This window comes from Artibeus jamaicensis, unplaced genomic scaffold, assembly GCF_021234435.1.
Source record: "Artibeus jamaicensis isolate MK-2021 breed Jamaican fruit bat unplaced genomic scaffold, CSHL_Jam_final scaffold_847, whole genome shotgun sequence".
In the NCBI taxonomy this organism is placed as follows: Eukaryota; Metazoa; Chordata; class Mammalia; order Chiroptera; family Phyllostomidae; genus Artibeus; species Artibeus jamaicensis.
Window position 1 is genome coordinate 11214417 of NW_026522057.1, and position 16654 is coordinate 11231070.

Consider the following 16654-nt stretch of genomic DNA (forward strand, 5'->3'; position numbering starts at 1 on the left):
ATAAAATATATATTTTTTAAAAAGAGTGCACTAACGAGTACTGTCCAGTGTACTGGGTCTTTACAGTGACAAGCAAAAGTTAATTTTGTGGCTTAAGAAAATTGATTTCTAAACCTAGTGTGTCCTAAACAGTTTTTACACTGTAATGAAATGTCATTTTTAAGAGACAACCATCAAGTTCTACCCTGGCAGATGTAAGTTAGAATAGGTTTCTGTGTTGAGCATCCTTTCTGACTTTCTAACTGGAAAACTAGAAGTACATTTCCCAGACTCCTTTCTAGTTAAGTTTCCCCATATGAGATGGGGTCCAGCTCCCAGAGGCTGTGCTGAGATCTGGAAAGCAGAAATGAGGCGGGACTGTCTTTCTGCTGTTCTGGCTGTTGATGCTGGCAGCACCCTTGTGGGAACATCGGCCTCTGCAGCAGCTTGCCAGTGTCCCAGAGCTTCATGGCTGTCAGGAGACAAGTTTGGTGAGAAAGCCTTCATTACTTGCTGGATGCTGAGGGACAGTTTCAGGGTAGCAATTTCTTGAACCTTGAATTGAGCAAGCAATGCCATCTGGAATTCAGCAGCGCCGGTAGCTCCCTCCCACCAGAGGGCCTGTTTGGCGGTCTGCTTCTGGGAATAATTTCTGAAGGCTCAGGCTGGAGCCCACTCCTTTCAGCCCTTCCAGTGATTTTGTAAGTACTCAGTTCCCTTTAGTAAACAAGTTGAAACACTGGAGCGGTTTCTCTTTTCTGAAACTGGGCTGAGATGACATGTTAGTACATCATTTGCCTCAAGACTTAAAAGCTGAAGGATGAGTAGTCTGTCTGTGAGCAGCAGTACTGGGCAGTGTGCTGGGGAACAGGCTGTAAAATCAGGCTGCCTGGTGCAAATTCTGGCTCTGCCACCCACTATCTGGACAACATGGGATGTTAACCCCCCTGTGCCTCAGTTTCTTCATCTATAAAATGGGAATAGTAATAGCACCTACACCTAGAGTTATGGGATAGAGTAAATGAGAAGATAATCTAAGTCAAGTGTTTACAATAGTATCTGCCTTAAGACAAGCCCTTGATGATGTTAGCTAACAGTAATAATAATTTTTACTACTACTAATTATGCAGATGACTTTAAAATACTGCTTTAACGAAGTAGAAAATGTAAACCTTATAAATTGTACTACTTCACATTTTTCTTGTGGCCTACACAATGCTAACTTACGCAAAGGTGGACACAAAAACGTGCCTGCTTCCATCATGTCTGCCCAGCCGGAGAACGTGATCGTCTCAAAGCTACAGTGGACCCAGCAGTATCCAAGGTCTACTCCAGTTACTGCACACCTCACCCTATGGCACAGTTCTTCGTTAGGAACTATTTGTGCCGTTTTCCATTTCAAATGTTACCTTATTACTAATGCTTTACAAACCAGGGTGTTTCTTATTGAGATTTTTTCCAGCTTAATTGAGATATAATTGGCAAATGAAATAGTAAAGTACTGAGTGTACATGACGGTGATTTAATATACCGTATGAATACATTGTGAAAGGATTCTTCCCACTAGTTGATTAATGTCCATCACCTTACATGTTTGTTTATTTTTTTGGTGAGAATATTTAAGTGCTATTCCCTTAGCAAATTTCAATTACACAAGAGTGTTCCCAGCTAGTCATCATGTTATACAGATCTTCAAAGCTTATTCATCTAATAGCTGCAAGTTTGTGTGTACTCTTTTACCAACCTCTCCATACTTCCCTCCCTGACCCCACCCCTGGCAACCACTTTTCTACTCTGTTTCTGTGAGTTTGACTTTTAGAGTCCACGTGTAAGTGGTAACATGCAGTATTTGCCTTTCTCTGACTGGATTTATTTCATTTAGCAGAATGCCCTCACAGGTCCATCCATGTTGTCTCAAATGACAGGACTTCATTCTTTCTAATGGCTGATTATTATTTGTGTGTGTGTATCTTACATTTGTAAATCACATCTTCATCTGTTAAAAGACAGTTTGTTTTGTTATTGATATTTTTTAAACGTTATTGCAGCTCTGGCTGGTGTGGCTCAGTGGATTGAGTGCTGGCCTGTGAACCGAAGGGTCCCTGGTTCAATTCCCAGTCAGGGCACATGCCTGGGTTGCAGGCCAGGTCCTCAGTTGGGAACGTGCGAGAGGCAACAATCGATGTTCCTCTCTCTCTTCCTCTCTACCTTCCTCTCTCTTTAAAACTAAATAAGTAAAATCTAAAGAAAAATATTATTGCAGAGATTTCATGAGAATGGAATCTGTATTCTGTAAGATTTGCAATCTGAAAGTATAAAACTTTAGTGTTTAGGTTTAAAATACTACTCTAATGTACATATTAAGATCTTAGATAAGCCCTGGCCAATGTGATTCAGTGGCTGAGTGCCAGCCTGCAAATCAAAGGGTCGTTGGTTCAATTCCCAGTCTAGGGTACCTGCCTGGGTTGCGGGCCAGGTCCCAGGTTGGGGGTGCATGAGAGGCAACCACACATTGATGCTTCTCTCCCTCTCTTTCTCTTTCCCTTCCTCTTTGTAATAAATAAATAAATAAAATCTTTAAACGAAATATCTTAGATAAAATGGCCTGGTTCAGTGTGCTAAAGTGTCTCCTGATGATGAAAAATACACTGAAGATTTTGGAATGAAGTTTCCCCCAAATGTTCTGAAATTCTGAGAACCTAATGGTGCACCTTATCCATCAGTGCCAGTTGAGATGAGGAAACTGAAGCCAATACACAGGTGTTTGTTCAACTCTCAAGGTTTCAGATGCTGCTGAGAACCAAGGACTCAAAGCAATGGAGACTTTTAAAATTTTTTTCAAAGCTTTGTCTCGTAGGGAGCTATTTTTATTTTTATTTTATTTATTGATTTGAGAGAGAGATTTGTTGTTCCACTTATTTATGCATTCATTGGTTGATTCTTGTATGTGCCCTAATGGGATAGAACCCACAACTTTGCCATTTAGGGAGGAGGCTCTAACCCAGCGGTCCCCCACCTTTCTGGCATCAGGGACCAGTTTCATGGAATACAATTTTTTCCACAGACCTGGCTGGTGGATGGTTTTGAGATGATTTAAGGGCATTGCACTCAAGCTCACCTCCTGCTGTGCAGCCCGGTTCCTGTCCACAGAGGTTGGGGACCCCTGCTCCAACCAACTTAGCTACCAGTTCCAGGTGGAGAGTTTTCTGAAGGGTTAGAAAAACAATGGAAAGAAAATAACTTCATCCTCTGATTCAGTAATTATTTTTATACTGTTCTGAACTCCATATAGCTATCCATGTTTTATTTTCCTACTTAAAGCAAAAATCTTCTATTTTCTTTTTATGAGAAGGGCAGATATTCAAACTGGAAGGTAAATGTATTCACTCAATACATATTTTTTGCACACCTATTCTATGCCAGGCTATACCTGGCCCTGGGAATACAAAGAGATGATGACATGTCAAAGGTCAGTCCTCTGGCACAATTCAACTTCTATCAGGGGAAAAGAGAGTCAGAGAAAGAGACAGAGAGGAAAAGAAAGAGAGGCTTTTAAAGTTACAATACAATGAAGAAAACACTCGAGGTAGAAGGGAAGTATAAAACCAAGGCAGCAAATGATTGTACCTGGGAGTGTCCAGAAAAGTTTCTAAAAGTTTCCAAAACGTTGGACCCCTCTGGCTCAGTTGTGTTTCAGCTCTAGGTCCAGAAAAGCAGAAAGCAGCAAAACCGGCCCCGACTGTAGCAATGCCAGGCTTAACCTCAGGACCAGATGCAATGACTAATGACCCCGTACCCTACACTTGGCACTGACCAATATGTGGAAACCACAACCCCGAGGTGACACACCTGGAAAGCTGATCCATATTCCACTGAGACCCTCCCTTGCCTGGGTTACCCCCCTCTCCCTTTCCCCTTTCCCCTTTCCTGAGCCCATTTCCTCTGCAGCTCACTTCTACCTCTTGTGACTTCGTAAATAAACTTTTGCTTGTATCTGAGTCTTTCCTCTGAATTCTTTCTTAGCCTGAAATCAAGTGCTGGTAATATGCGGGTGCTGTTTCACTGCCAACTGTAAGGAAGATTATATGATGGCGGGAGAAAGCGAGGCAGGGAAAGGATTACAAGAGAGTTAAAATTACTTGTTCTTTTCAGAGTGATCACCCTTTAGAAAGGGTCTGAAAAAGGCATTTCAAAGAGGCATAACCTAGACGCACAAAAACAATGGACAAAGTTTGCCTAAGGCAAAAAAAAAGCGCCCCCCCCTTTTAAAAAATTTTATTTACTTATTTTTAGACAGAGGGGAAAGGAGGGAGAAAGAGAGGGAGAGAAGTATCAATGTGTGGTTGCCTCCCACACACCCTCCACCCCTCCACCGGGAATACAACAAGAAATCCAGGCACAAGACCCAACTGGGAATCAAACCCGCAACCCTCCGGTTCTCAGGGCAGAGCTCATTCCATTGAGCCACAGTAGGTGGGGTATCCCTCTTTTTTTTTTTTTTTTTTTTAAAGACAAGCCTTTTAACTAAAGAAGTTATATACCTGGGGCATGAAGAGCTGATATAACCTGCCCATGTAGGAATTTATGATCATGTACTTTCCAGCAAACCCCTTCTGCATCCAATTTGAATGTTTACTGGGCACTGTGCTAAACACTTTACACCCTCTGCTGCTGTGATCCACATAGTAGAGATTAAAAAAAAAACAAAAACGAGGCATAAAGAAATCAGAAGAAAATGCCCAAGACTGCACAAGGAGCAAGTGAACAGAGACTGGAATTCAGGCCTCAAGCTGACACTCTGACACTCTTATTAAGTCTTGCGTTCTTCTGACCACAGTGTGTGCAAAATGCCTAGCACAATGCGTGGCATGCGGCTCAGGCTCCATAAAAAGCAGCTACTTACTGTTATGATGATCCAATTCACACACCCAGAAGAAAAACTGAGACAGCATGGAGGAAGAGAAATGGTGGGAGAGGCAGAGCCAGGGAGACCAAATTAAGGGCCAACTGCAAAGGTCAAAGCAAGAACTGGTGAGGAAGGTGCTGAGCTAAGGCAGTGGAGACAAAAGGAGCAAAACAGGCAGTTTTCCAAGGAAATGGGAATTGTCCTATAAATTGGGGTCGGTTATAACTTAGTAACATTTACTTCTGTATAAGGCATGAACACAATTTGCATTCATAATAGTACTCTTAAGTCATCAAAAAAGCTTTATTTTCAAAATGTGACTAAATCATGGAAATCAGTAATATGTTTTAAACTTTCTTACTTCAGTCAATTGACAATAAAAGTTGAAACAGCAAGTTATACTAATTTGTGTCAGACATCCAAAATTCAATGGGAAACATTTTAAATATCTGTGAGAGTTAAATACCTCTAATGATCCGGAGTACATTAAAGAATTCAAGATTCCCACTAAGTTCAAAGATCTTTAAAAAGATGGATTGAAAAAGTAATTTCGTATTTTGGAAACCATTAAGTTCAAAGGTCTTTGGAATAGAAGGGAAATATATGTATTTCTGTGAATAAACTGAAAATTTAGGTAATGAGTATAACTTGAATTAATGTTGTAGGCTAGAAGACTCTCTCCTTTAAGATATATAGTCATTAATCTAGAATTTAGAGTGTGCCATCAGAGTCACCAAAATAATTCTCATTAGCCTCCTTAGCAAAAATCCCTGGGTCATAAAGGAGTTCAGCCAACTGACATGGTAATTACATTCTTTAGTGGATAGACATCTTAACTCTGCAAAGATTTAGAAGTAGGAAAACACTTAAGAAAATCAAAACCATAGTTTGGAAAGTCTCACTGAGAAAATGGCATTTAAGTCCAAGAGCAGTGAGAGTCACACAGGTATCTGGGAGAAAAGCCTTCCATGCAGATGGAACAGCACCTGCAGCTCTGAGGTGGAGCAGGCAAGGAGGGATGGGGAGAGCAACGAGAAATGGAGTCAGAAAACGGGTGTAGCTCAGGGGATGGGGCGGAGTTCTGCAAACCAAAAGGTCCCCAGTTCCAGTGCCAGTCAGGGCAGATGCCTGGGGTTTGAGCCAGGCCCCCTGTGGATGTTTCTCTCCCTTTCTTTCTCCCTCTCTCTAAAAATAAATATTTTTCAAAAGAAAGGAAAAAGAAGGGCAGATCATCAGGCAGGTGAAACATCATGAGACCAGTCCCTGGAGGCCCTGGTAGCCTATGTGGGGGGTTTTGACTGTTAAACTGAATAAAATGAGCCACTGACCAATTTTGAGCAAAAAAAAAAAAAAAGACAAAATCTTCCCTCAGGGGGAATCAAATAAACTTACATTGAATCTTTTACTATACACATGTAAGTATGTCACTGAAAGGGTTAAGCCTATAGAGAAAAATTCTGTATGTAGAAAACACCATTTAAATTATATAAAATGAATTGTGTTACTTTATAAAGTTTTTTTTTTTCCTCTGGGCCCAAATCATTATCAACAGAAAGGCTGGTGATTTCTAGTTCAGAAGACCTAACAGGGTGCCGTTTACTGGCACCTGAAATTTACATGACCTAGAAGGAGCCCAGGGACTCAGGATGCCTCCTACTGACAGAGCCTAACCCATATGCGCCCATGTGGCCAAGGGTGGCAGATTAGATTCCCACTTCCCTTTTACCCCTCGTGAGACCACGTACATTCCCAGGAATAAAGATATTCGAGATCCCTGGTTATCAGCGAAGGGCTCTTGTTCCTAGGGTCCCACAAAACCACCCATAAGTGAGGCTCGGAAATTAGACTGGAGAGAACATTTGGCTCTTGATTCTTCCGCTGAGGATTTTGATTGAACTTTTTTCAGATAAGAATCAGTTAAGGATTTTAGACCTGGAGAGCGAAGTGACTGATTCGCTTTTTGGAAGACTCTGGAGGTGACTTTAGGAGGAAATAGCAAGAACAGGAGGCAAGGGCGCTGGGAGGCTGCCACCATTTACCTTAAAAGTGGCTTAAAGGTGAAACTCCGCGTTTAACTCCTTTGCTCATCTGGAAAGTGGAATAACCATCCGCCTGACTGTATGGTTGTTTTACGTGAAAATGAAGTGATTCAGTAAGTGAAAGTACTTAATTTGCTAAATAAAGTTCAGCAACTATAAACGTTTATTAAAAATAGCACAATCTACTGCTTGCAAACACAACCTAACATATAACATTGCAACTATTACAATGCTGCATGTCGATTATTATCTCATTTTTCAAAACTCCACTTTTTGAAAGATGTGGAGTCTAACTACTGGCACAATCAACGATATATCAGCGCATTTTAAAGGGAAGGAGCTTAAACCGCTCACTTACAAAAGTGGCTGTCTACATCAGTAGAACGTGCACACGTGTGATAATTAAAAAATAATCATAGATCAGTATTTGTTAGGTGAGCTCTGTTCTAAGCCTGGATCTGCATGTTATAAAAACCCAAGGATGTAGGAGTTACGGAAAAACTGGGACTACTGCCCAGCATGCCACCCTTCCGCGCAAGCAAGTGCCCGGAGCCGCGGAGAAGAGGCAGCCCCGACCCCCCCGCCGTCCCGTTTGCCCGGCGGTCAGTCACTCGCGCTGAGGGCAAGCCCGACCGGCTGCCGACCCTCCCGGAGTCCGCGGCGCCCGACGGCTCCAGACACGCCCGGCACCGTCCCCGCGCCGCCTTTCTGCCGCCGACAGGAGGCTCCGCGCGCCTTCCCGCCTTTCCCCGCGCCACCGCCGGGCCGGGAGGCGAAGCGGGCGCGGCGCTCCAGGGGGGCGACTGAGCGGGCGCAGGCGGCGACGGCGCGGCCATTGTCCCGCAACCCCTCCCGGGGGCGCAGGAAGGGCTGGCCGGGCGGGGCGGCCCGGTCAGGCGGGCGCGGAGTCTGGGAATCCGTGCGCCCCGGCGCCGCCTGCTTCTTCCCGCAGGCCACCGCCCCGAGGCCGCGTCCCCCGCCGCCGGCTGCCTCTTTGCGCCGCCTTTGTGACCATCTCCAGCCCGGTGGAGCCAGCGCGTTACCGCCGCTGAGCCCGGGGCTGCAAATGGCGCCCGCTCTCCTCAGCGCCTCCCGCCGTTCGCCGGCCGGGGACGCGAGGGGCACCGCGCCCCGGGCCGCGTCCCGCCGCCGCCCGGGTAGTCAGAGCCCGCGGCGCCGCCGCCCGCGCCTCCGCGCGTGGCGAGGCTCGCGAGCCGGTCCAGCCGGTCCCGGCAGCCCCGACGCCCCGCCCGCCCTCGCCGCCCGCAGCCTCTTACCGCGGGCCGCGGCGCACCGGCGGGTCGCGCACGCAGGCTTGGGGGCGAGATTCCTGGTCCTCCGCGGGGGAATACCCCTGTTCCGAGCCGGTCCTTTGCGCCCTAAAACAAGTAGCCCCAACGTGAGAGAAACAAAAGGTATTTGCTGACGTGGGCGTTGGACAGAAACGCCCGAGGGCTGAGGACACAATTAAAGGGGCAACGCACAGATTTCAGGCACCAACCAGCAGCTTCGCCCACTCCTCCAGCCCTTGCCTACACCCCGCTGCACCCTTCGGAGGCACTGGGGCGCCCGGATACTGTAGCAGTTACGGAATCATTTTTTAGTCAGGAGCTGAAATTTAAAATTGTACTTTACGTTGGGAAAAGCGCCTCCGGAGGGCAGAAGGGCTGGATTTCTAGGAAATGGGGAATTTGGTTTAGGAAAGAGGGAGGGACTTAGGCGTGTCTCACAATTGCTGTATAAGTACATGTGACAGTATTGTACTGAAGTTTAGCAACGTCAAATGTAAGAGATTTCCACATAATTTTTCCTTTTTTCGAAGCACTTATTTTAGTCGGAGGAACCTTTTCTAAATCTGTACAGGTCACAAGCATGGTATTAAGAGGAAAACCCAGAGAGGCTAAGATAAGAAAATAATTCTCGGTTAAGTTCAGACAAAATAGAAAACTAGTAAAAATAGTAGGTCTCGTGTTTTCAAATACAAAAGTTTTATTGTACTTCAAGTCTCTCTTCTGATATATGTATGTCCCTGGTATTTACAGTACAAACAGGTTATATATTTGCTAAAATCTTAAATCACTGACTTTTCACTGTTACTACAGAAACATTAATTCTATAAACAATTAATTTTCTAGTTCCTTATGGTGGGGGGTCAGGTACTGAAAAGTACTCTGATGTAGTTAAAGTGAAAAAAGACTAAAATTTTTTAATTTTGTTTTTCTATTTGTAGATTCCTGTCTTGTGTCATAGTCCTATTGGACAAAGTTTATCCCTTTGGTTTCATCAACAATTAGTTATGTATTTTGAGGATCACACAGCTCCATGAAAAGGACACAAAGTATTCACACCTATCTCTTAATGTCACTTCTCTATTACTGTAAGGGTGTTTTGCTATGTAGTCGCATTTCCTCACATTCAGAAAGGTAAATGGAAGGAAGGAAGGAAGGAAGGAAGGAAGGAAGGAAGGAAGGAAGGAAGGAAGGAAGGAAGGAAGGAAGGAAGGAAGGAAGGAAGGAAGGAAGGAAGGAAGGAAGGAAGGAAGGAAGGAAGGAAGGAAGGAAACGAAACAAAAAGAAAGAAAACAAGGAAGGTGAAAGGAAACATGTTTGAAAATCATTAGGTATTGGGATCAGGAGTGTTGCATGTCCAAAGCCCCGCTGAAAATTCTGATGGAAAGACCTGTCCATTATTATAGCAAAAGATTTTATTTTACACATTAAAACATGCAAAAGAGTTCTACAAATTTGTTCCTCAAGAGAGCATATTAGGTTGGTGATATACTCTGTTGAAAGGAGGAGGTCATGGAAGTCTTTTTCCTCACCTTCCCACTCCTAGCTTCTGAAACTCCTTTACATATTTGGAGAATTTTTTGCATTATAATTAATTGTGAAGTGGAAGAATCTGCCTTTTGCAAAGAACCTGGAAATGCCAGTGACTTGCTTTCCCAGAATCTCTTGCAGTAAGGACCGTGGTCAAGGTCTACATTTGATAATCAGATGCACCAGCCAGGAACTTTGGAGAGGAAGCTATAGCAGAAACCCCAAAGAATCTTTTCTGGTAGTGGTGACAGTTGCAACTGGTGACAGTGGAGATAAAGATATCTCCAAGTGCCATAGAGGCAGTGCTGCTGCTGGTGACAGCATTCGCTGTCCAGTGCTAGTGCCATCAATGGTGCCAGCTGCCATGTCTCTGTTTACTGAGAGCAATATTGGTATCCTCACCAGGCCAGTTCTGTGGTATGACTTGGCTGTTGTTCCTGCCTGTTTAGCATAGACTCAAACCCCTGTGCTCTGCTCTTCCTGTGATTCTATGAACTTTTAATACGTTCATTTCTGCTTAAATCAGCCAAAGCCAGTCTCTGTTCACCTAAGAACAGCGAATGGTACAAAACATTAAAAAGGCATCTAAACTTGTGACCTGGAGCTTAATAGATAAAATTGTTTGAGATAAAATGATGTTATCAATGTCATATAGATGGGAATTAAAACCATGGAAATGGATAAAATATGAAACGAGAAGGCTTAGAACCAGCCTTGAGCAGCTTCATCATCTAGTGGCTGGGAAGAGGAAGGTGAAATTGGAAATAAGACCGAGAAGTAACTAGAGATGGAGGAAGAGACCTGGGATAGTGTGGTGGTACAGAAACTAGAAGAAAGTATTCAAAATGGAAGAATTGGACAATAGTGTTAAATATTTCTCTTAGCAGTCTCAGAGAAAAATGTCTATCAGATTTAGCAACTTGGAGATCATGAACTTCACAGACCATTATTAAGCTTGAAAGTAGGGAGCAAGATTCAGATTAGGAGAATAAGTGGGGGGTGAAGAAATAGGGATGAAAATAGACAACTCTTAAGAGATTTGTTTGTAAAGGGGATGTTTAAATTACTATTGCTATGTAACAAACCAACCCAATCTTAATGGCGTAAAACCAGAACTATTTTATTGTGCTTATGGATTCCAAAGGTCAAGGATTTGATAGATCACAGCAGAGATGACTTCTCTCTGTTTTACAATGTCTGGAATCTCAGCTGGGGAGCTCCAATGGCTGGCAGGTAACTTGAACTGCTAGGAACAGGAACCACCTGGAGGCTTCTTCACTCACAGATCTGGTACCAAGGGTACCATCACTTGAAAAACAGGCTTAAGCGCCCTGGCCAGGTAGCTCTCAGTCGGGTGGAGCATCATCGCCTTGCACCAGCGTTGCAGGTTCCATCCTCCGTCTGAGGACAAATAGGAGGCAGTGGGATTATATTTCTTCCTCTCTCATTGATAAATTTAGGAAAAATCAATTTAAAAAAATGGCTCAGCAGTGACTGTTGCCTGGAATGCCTACACGTGGCCTCTCCATGTGGCTTGGGCTTTTTACAGCATGGTGCCTGGGTTCTCAGAGGGGGGCATCCCCAAGAGGCAGTATCGAGAACTGGGAAGGAGCCGCATGATCTTTTATAGCCACCTACAGAGGTTGCATTGCCTCACTGGCCATATTCTGTTGTGGAGTCACAAGCCCACTACGATTCAAGCAGAAGGGCACATAGCTGCTATCTCTTAATGGGAAGCATGTCAGAGAATTTTGAGTCATATTCAAAAACTACTACAGGCAAAGAGGATATTAGATAGAAAGGGATATGAGTAAAGACTTAAAAATGTTTAAATGCTCAGGGAAAGCATAAAGATGAGAAGGAGACATTGAATATACAGGAGGAATAATTAATAGTGGCTGACTTTTTAAAAAAGTCTCACCTGAGGGCATTTTTACTGGTTTTAGAGAGAGAGGAAGGGAGAGAGAAACATCAGTTTCCTCCCGTACTTGTCCTGACCAGGAATTGAACCCACAACCTTTTGTTGTATGGGATGATGCTCCAACCAATTGAGCCTGAGAGGACAACAATGGCTAAATTTCTGGAAGTTCAGGGAGGAGATCAAAATCTCAAATAGAAGAACAGTTCTTGGATAGGAAAAGTGACAACTTCATTGCCCCCACTGAAACTGGAGGGCAGAAAGATAACCACAGATAGTTATGGGTGGTAATGCCTACATATCCCGAACTGGTGTAGCTCAGTGGATTGAGCACAGGCCTGCGAACCAAAGGGTCACCGGTTTGATTCCCAGTCAGGGCACATGCCTGGGTTGCACGCCAGGTTCCCAGTACGAAATGCATGAGAGGCAACCACACATTGATGTTTCTCTCCCTTTCTCCCTCCCTCCCCTTCTCTCTGTAAATAAATGAATAAATAAATAAATAAATAAAATCTTTAAAAATAATAAAATGCCTACTTATTCTTTGACCCTGTGCCCTCCAAGAGGTTGATCCTAATGAGTGTGAATTGGACCTAGTGTGACGTGCTTCTAAAGAACAGAATAAAGCAGAAATGAATAGTGTGATTTCAGAGTCTTTGTGATGAAGGTAAAGCAGCTTCCTGCTTCTTCTTCCTGTCTTGGGTCAGTTGTTCTGGGAGATGCTCTGTGGAAATGAGCTAAGGCTTTCTGCCAACAGCCATGTGAGTGAGCGAGTGAGCCACCTTGGAATGTATATTCCAGCTCCAGACAAGCCTTCAGCTGACGTGGCTGAAACCTCAGCAGGAACCCCAAGCCAGAACCAACCAGCTAAGATGCCCCCAAATTCCTGACCCTCAGAAATCTTGTGAAGTAATAAATGTTTTTTTGTTTTAAGCCATTATGTCATGGGTGTAATTTTTTTTAAGATTTTATTTATCTGTAGAGGGGAAGCGAAGGAGAGAGGGAGAGAAATATCAATATCAATGTATGGTTGCCTCATGTGTGTCCCCTGCTGAAAATTGGCCTGCAAGCCAGGCATGTGCCCTGACTGGGAATCGAACTCCGATCCTTTGGTTCATAAGCCTGCTCTCAGTCCACTGAGCTCCACCAGCCAGGGCTCATGGGTATAATTTGTTATGCAGAAATAAATTGTGGTACCTGAAAGTGCTACCATAACAATAGCCTAAACATATGACTTTGGAACACAGCAATGGGAAGATGCTGGAAGGACTTGGAGGTGAGCATTGGTGAAAACCTGAGCCTTTTAAAAAATAGACTCCTACCAGAAGACTGCGGTTCGATTCCCAGTCAGGGCACATGCCTGGGTTGCAGGCCAGTTCCCAGCAGGGGACTCATGAGAGGCAACCATACATTGATATTTCTCTCCCTTTCTCCTTCCCTTCCCCTCTAAAGATAAATAAATAAAATCTTAAAAAAAAAAAAAAAGACTCCCGATGGCCTTTCAGGAAGTTTCCAGTGAGAGGGCTTAAAGGAGAATAATAAAAATCTTTTTTCTTAAATAATATATTTTATTGATTATGTCATTACAGTTGTCCCATTCCCCCCTTCCTTCCCCTCCACCCTTCATACCCTCTCCCCCCATATTCCCCCCCTTTAGTTCATGTCCATGTGTCTCAAATTCTTTAGCTTCTGCATTTCCCACACTGCTCTTACCCTCCCCCACTATTTTCTACCCACCATGTCTATGCCACTTATTCTCTGTACCTTCTCCCCCCATCCCCTCCTCCCACTCCCCTGTTGCTAACCCTCCATGTGATCTCCATTTCTGTGGTTCTGCTCCTGATCTAGCGATCCACTTAGTTTGCTTTTGTTTTAGGTGTAGTTCTTAATAACTGTGAGTTTGCTGTCCTTTCACTGTTCATCTTTTTTATCTTCTTTTTCTTAGGTAAGTCCCTTTAACATTTCATATAGTAAGGGCTTGGTGATGATGAACTTTTTGAACTTGGCCTTCTCTGAGAAGCACTTTATCTGCCCTTCCATTCTAAATGAAAGCTTTGCTGGGTAGAGCAATCTTGGATGTAGGTCCTTGCCTTTCATGACTTGGAATACTTCTTTCTAGCCCCTTCTTGCCTGTAAGGTCTCTTTTGAGAAATCAGCTGACAGTCTGATGGGAACTCCTTTATAGGTGACAGTCCCCTTATCTCTTGCTGCTTCTAGAATTCTCTCCTTCATTTTAATCTTGGCTAATGTAATCATGATGTGCCTTGATGTGTTCCTCCTTGGGTCCACCTTCTTTGAGACTCTCTGAGCTTCCTGGACTTCCTGGAAGTCTATTTCCTTTGCCAGATTGGGGAAGTTTTCCTTTATTACTTGTTCAAATAAGTTTTCTACTCGTGGCTGTTCCTCTTCCCCTTCTGGTACCCCTATAATTCGGATGTTGGAACATTTAAAGATGTCCTGGAGGTTCCTAAGCCTCTCCTCATTTTTTTTGAATTCTTGTTTCTTCATTCTTTTCTGTTTGTTTTTTTTTTCTTCCTTCTGGTCCACTCCATTGATTTGAGTCCCAGTTTCCTTTCCATCATTATTGGCTCCCTGTGCATTTTCCTTCATTTCACTTAGTGTAGCCTTCATTTTTTCATTTAATTTGTGACCAAAATCAACCAGTTTTGTGAGCATCCTGATCACCAGTGTTTTGAACTGTGCATCTGATAGGCTGGCTATCTCTTGGTTGCTTAAAAGTATTGGCTCTGGGGCTTTCATTTGTTTTTCTGTTTGAGCCATAATTTTTTGGTCAGGTTGCAGATTGGTAAAAATCTTATCAGACACTGGAGGAAAGGGGGCCCTTGTTACGTATTGGCAGAAACTTAGCAACACTATTGCCTGCAGTAAGGTGAAGAGTAGAAAATGTACCTGGTGAATTGGGTGATCTAGTGAAGGAGATCTTCAACTGGAGCGTGGAAAGGGCCACCTGTAGTAAAATCTGAAAGGAGAGAGATAAGCTAAAGGAAGGACTAGTAAACAAAAGGAAGCCAGAACTTGATGGTTTTGAAAATAGATAGCCTTGCCCCAGTCCGGTAACTCAGTTGGTTAGAGCACTGTCGCTATGCACCAAAGTTTTGGGTTGACCCCCCTGTTGAGACACATACGAGGAGCAACCAATGAATGCATTAAGAGTGGATGAATATATTGATATTGCTTGCTCTGTCTCTCTCTCAAAGCAACAAATTAAAATTTTTTAAATGTCCTGGCCGGGTTGCTCAATTAGTTGGAGCATCAGCCCGTGCACCAAAAGGTGGTGGGTTCAAATCCCAGCCAGGGCACATACCTAGGTTGCAGGTTCGATTCCCAGTCAGGGTGCATACAAGAGGCAACTGATAAATGTTTTTCTCTCTCGTTCTTCCCCCTTCTTCTCTCTCTCTCTAAAATCAATCAATAAATATTTTTTAAAGAAATAAAGCATATTCAATGAGCCTTACAGCTTTGTCTTATTGCTCCTCCCCACTTTTGAAAGCAAAATTAGGAATATTAGAAGCACCAAATCTGAGGCTCTTGGAGCTTGAGACAGCTGACTTCTGTGTACATTGTTGGATGTCCCAGGCCTGAGCAGATTGGCAGATGAGGCTGCTGGCCCACAGACATGTCTCCCAAAATTGCTATCGTGGGAGAATCGTTTCTTTAGAGTGGTACAGACAGGGGTTTCCAAGGGAGGAGCCTATCAGGGAGCTTTCACCAGGGGACAAGGCTGCTGGAGAAGTACCCACAGTACAATATTAGTATGGGGGAAGGAGAGAGGGCGTCTAATCTCTGTGGTCACTCTCTCAGTGATCTCCAGTTGAGTGCCCCAATAAAACTCAAGGCCATGGCTGGCCGAGGCTGAGTAGCCCCGAGAACTCAGTACAAGGCCTGCCCTATACTACTTCCACAGTGGAAAGGAAAACAGGAAGGTACAACCTCAGAGGTCGTGCAGGAAAAGCTGGCTTCTCCACAACACTGTGCTTTGGGATTTAGCAAACTATATTAATGTGCCATTTGATTCTTAATTTCCACCAGACCATAAGATAGCTGGGGGGCAGGGCTGTAGCTCATTCACCCAGGTACCCTCAGCACCTGAAGGTCTTCACTGAAGATTAGAAGAAAGAACAGTGTTGAGAGCTCACTATGCAAAACAAAAGGCATGGTTCCTGCCCTCCTGGAGCAGGGATTTGGGGGAAGGAAGTTCGCTGAAACTGGGTCTTAAAAAGAAGTTTTCACCAGGGTGGAGAAGTGTACGTGGGTGTGTGCAGTGAGGAAGAGATAAGAAAGAGAGCAGAAGAAAATGCAAGCAAGCGCAGTATGGAAGGAAATGGCGTTTTTTAGGACGTATTCCAGAAGATGCAAATAAGGGCGGGAGGTCACCTTTGAAGATGATGCCAGTTTGGATGCATTTGTAGGACTATGACTCCCTTGAGTTGATATTTTTATAACTTTTCATTATGATTCTTTTTTTTGAAAGTATAGAGAGTAAAGATTTTATTCACTCTCCAAGAAAGGAGAGGGGCATGGTGTGGAGACACCAACCCATTATGATTCTTTTAAGATATTTTAAGTGATAACTTTAAGTAGTATATTTCCACATAGAGGAAATATTGAATGTATTTGGTTAGAGCTGCTCCAGGCTGGAAACACTTCCCTTTACTTTTTTTCATTTCATGATCGAGACCTGCACTGTCCAATATGGAAGTCTCTACCTGAAACCCGAAAAGACCAGAGTTTGTGCTGCTTGGGATCGAATCTTTATGGACATTTTCTTCAGATGGCTGGCGATCTAGGAAGACAGCAGGTTCATACCCTAACAGACCATCTTAAATTCCATTTTAAAATGGCCCTTTTTATAAGAAGAACAAAGTGTAGGTAAGGGGTTTGGAACTCAGGGAAAAAGTTAACCTGATAAAAGCTGCAGCATTCTTTCCTCTGGGGCCTGGGCAGTGGTCTTCATGTACTGTGCTCAGTCTGG

General features: G+C 43.8%; 1 protein-coding gene across 7 annotated transcripts in view; it reads right to left on the bottom strand.

Moving 5' to 3' along the window:
• ZBTB8A (zinc finger and BTB domain containing 8A) overlaps positions 1–8581 on the bottom strand; it is a 39000-nt gene extending 30419 nt beyond the window's left edge. For 3 of the 7 annotated variants that reach the window (XR_008390635.1, XM_053660125.1, XM_037149800.2), the window contains exon 1: positions 8202–8394. The gene's annotated coding sequence lies outside the window, so the exon portion shown is untranslated. Of the gene's footprint in view, positions 1–3097; positions 3133–4882; positions 5110–8201; positions 8395–8559 lie in introns of those variants that run through there. The other 4 variants (XM_053660122.1, XM_053660127.1, XM_053660123.1 and 1 more) reach the window with 4 other exon arrangements.
• Positions 8582–16654: the final 8073 nt, after the last annotated feature.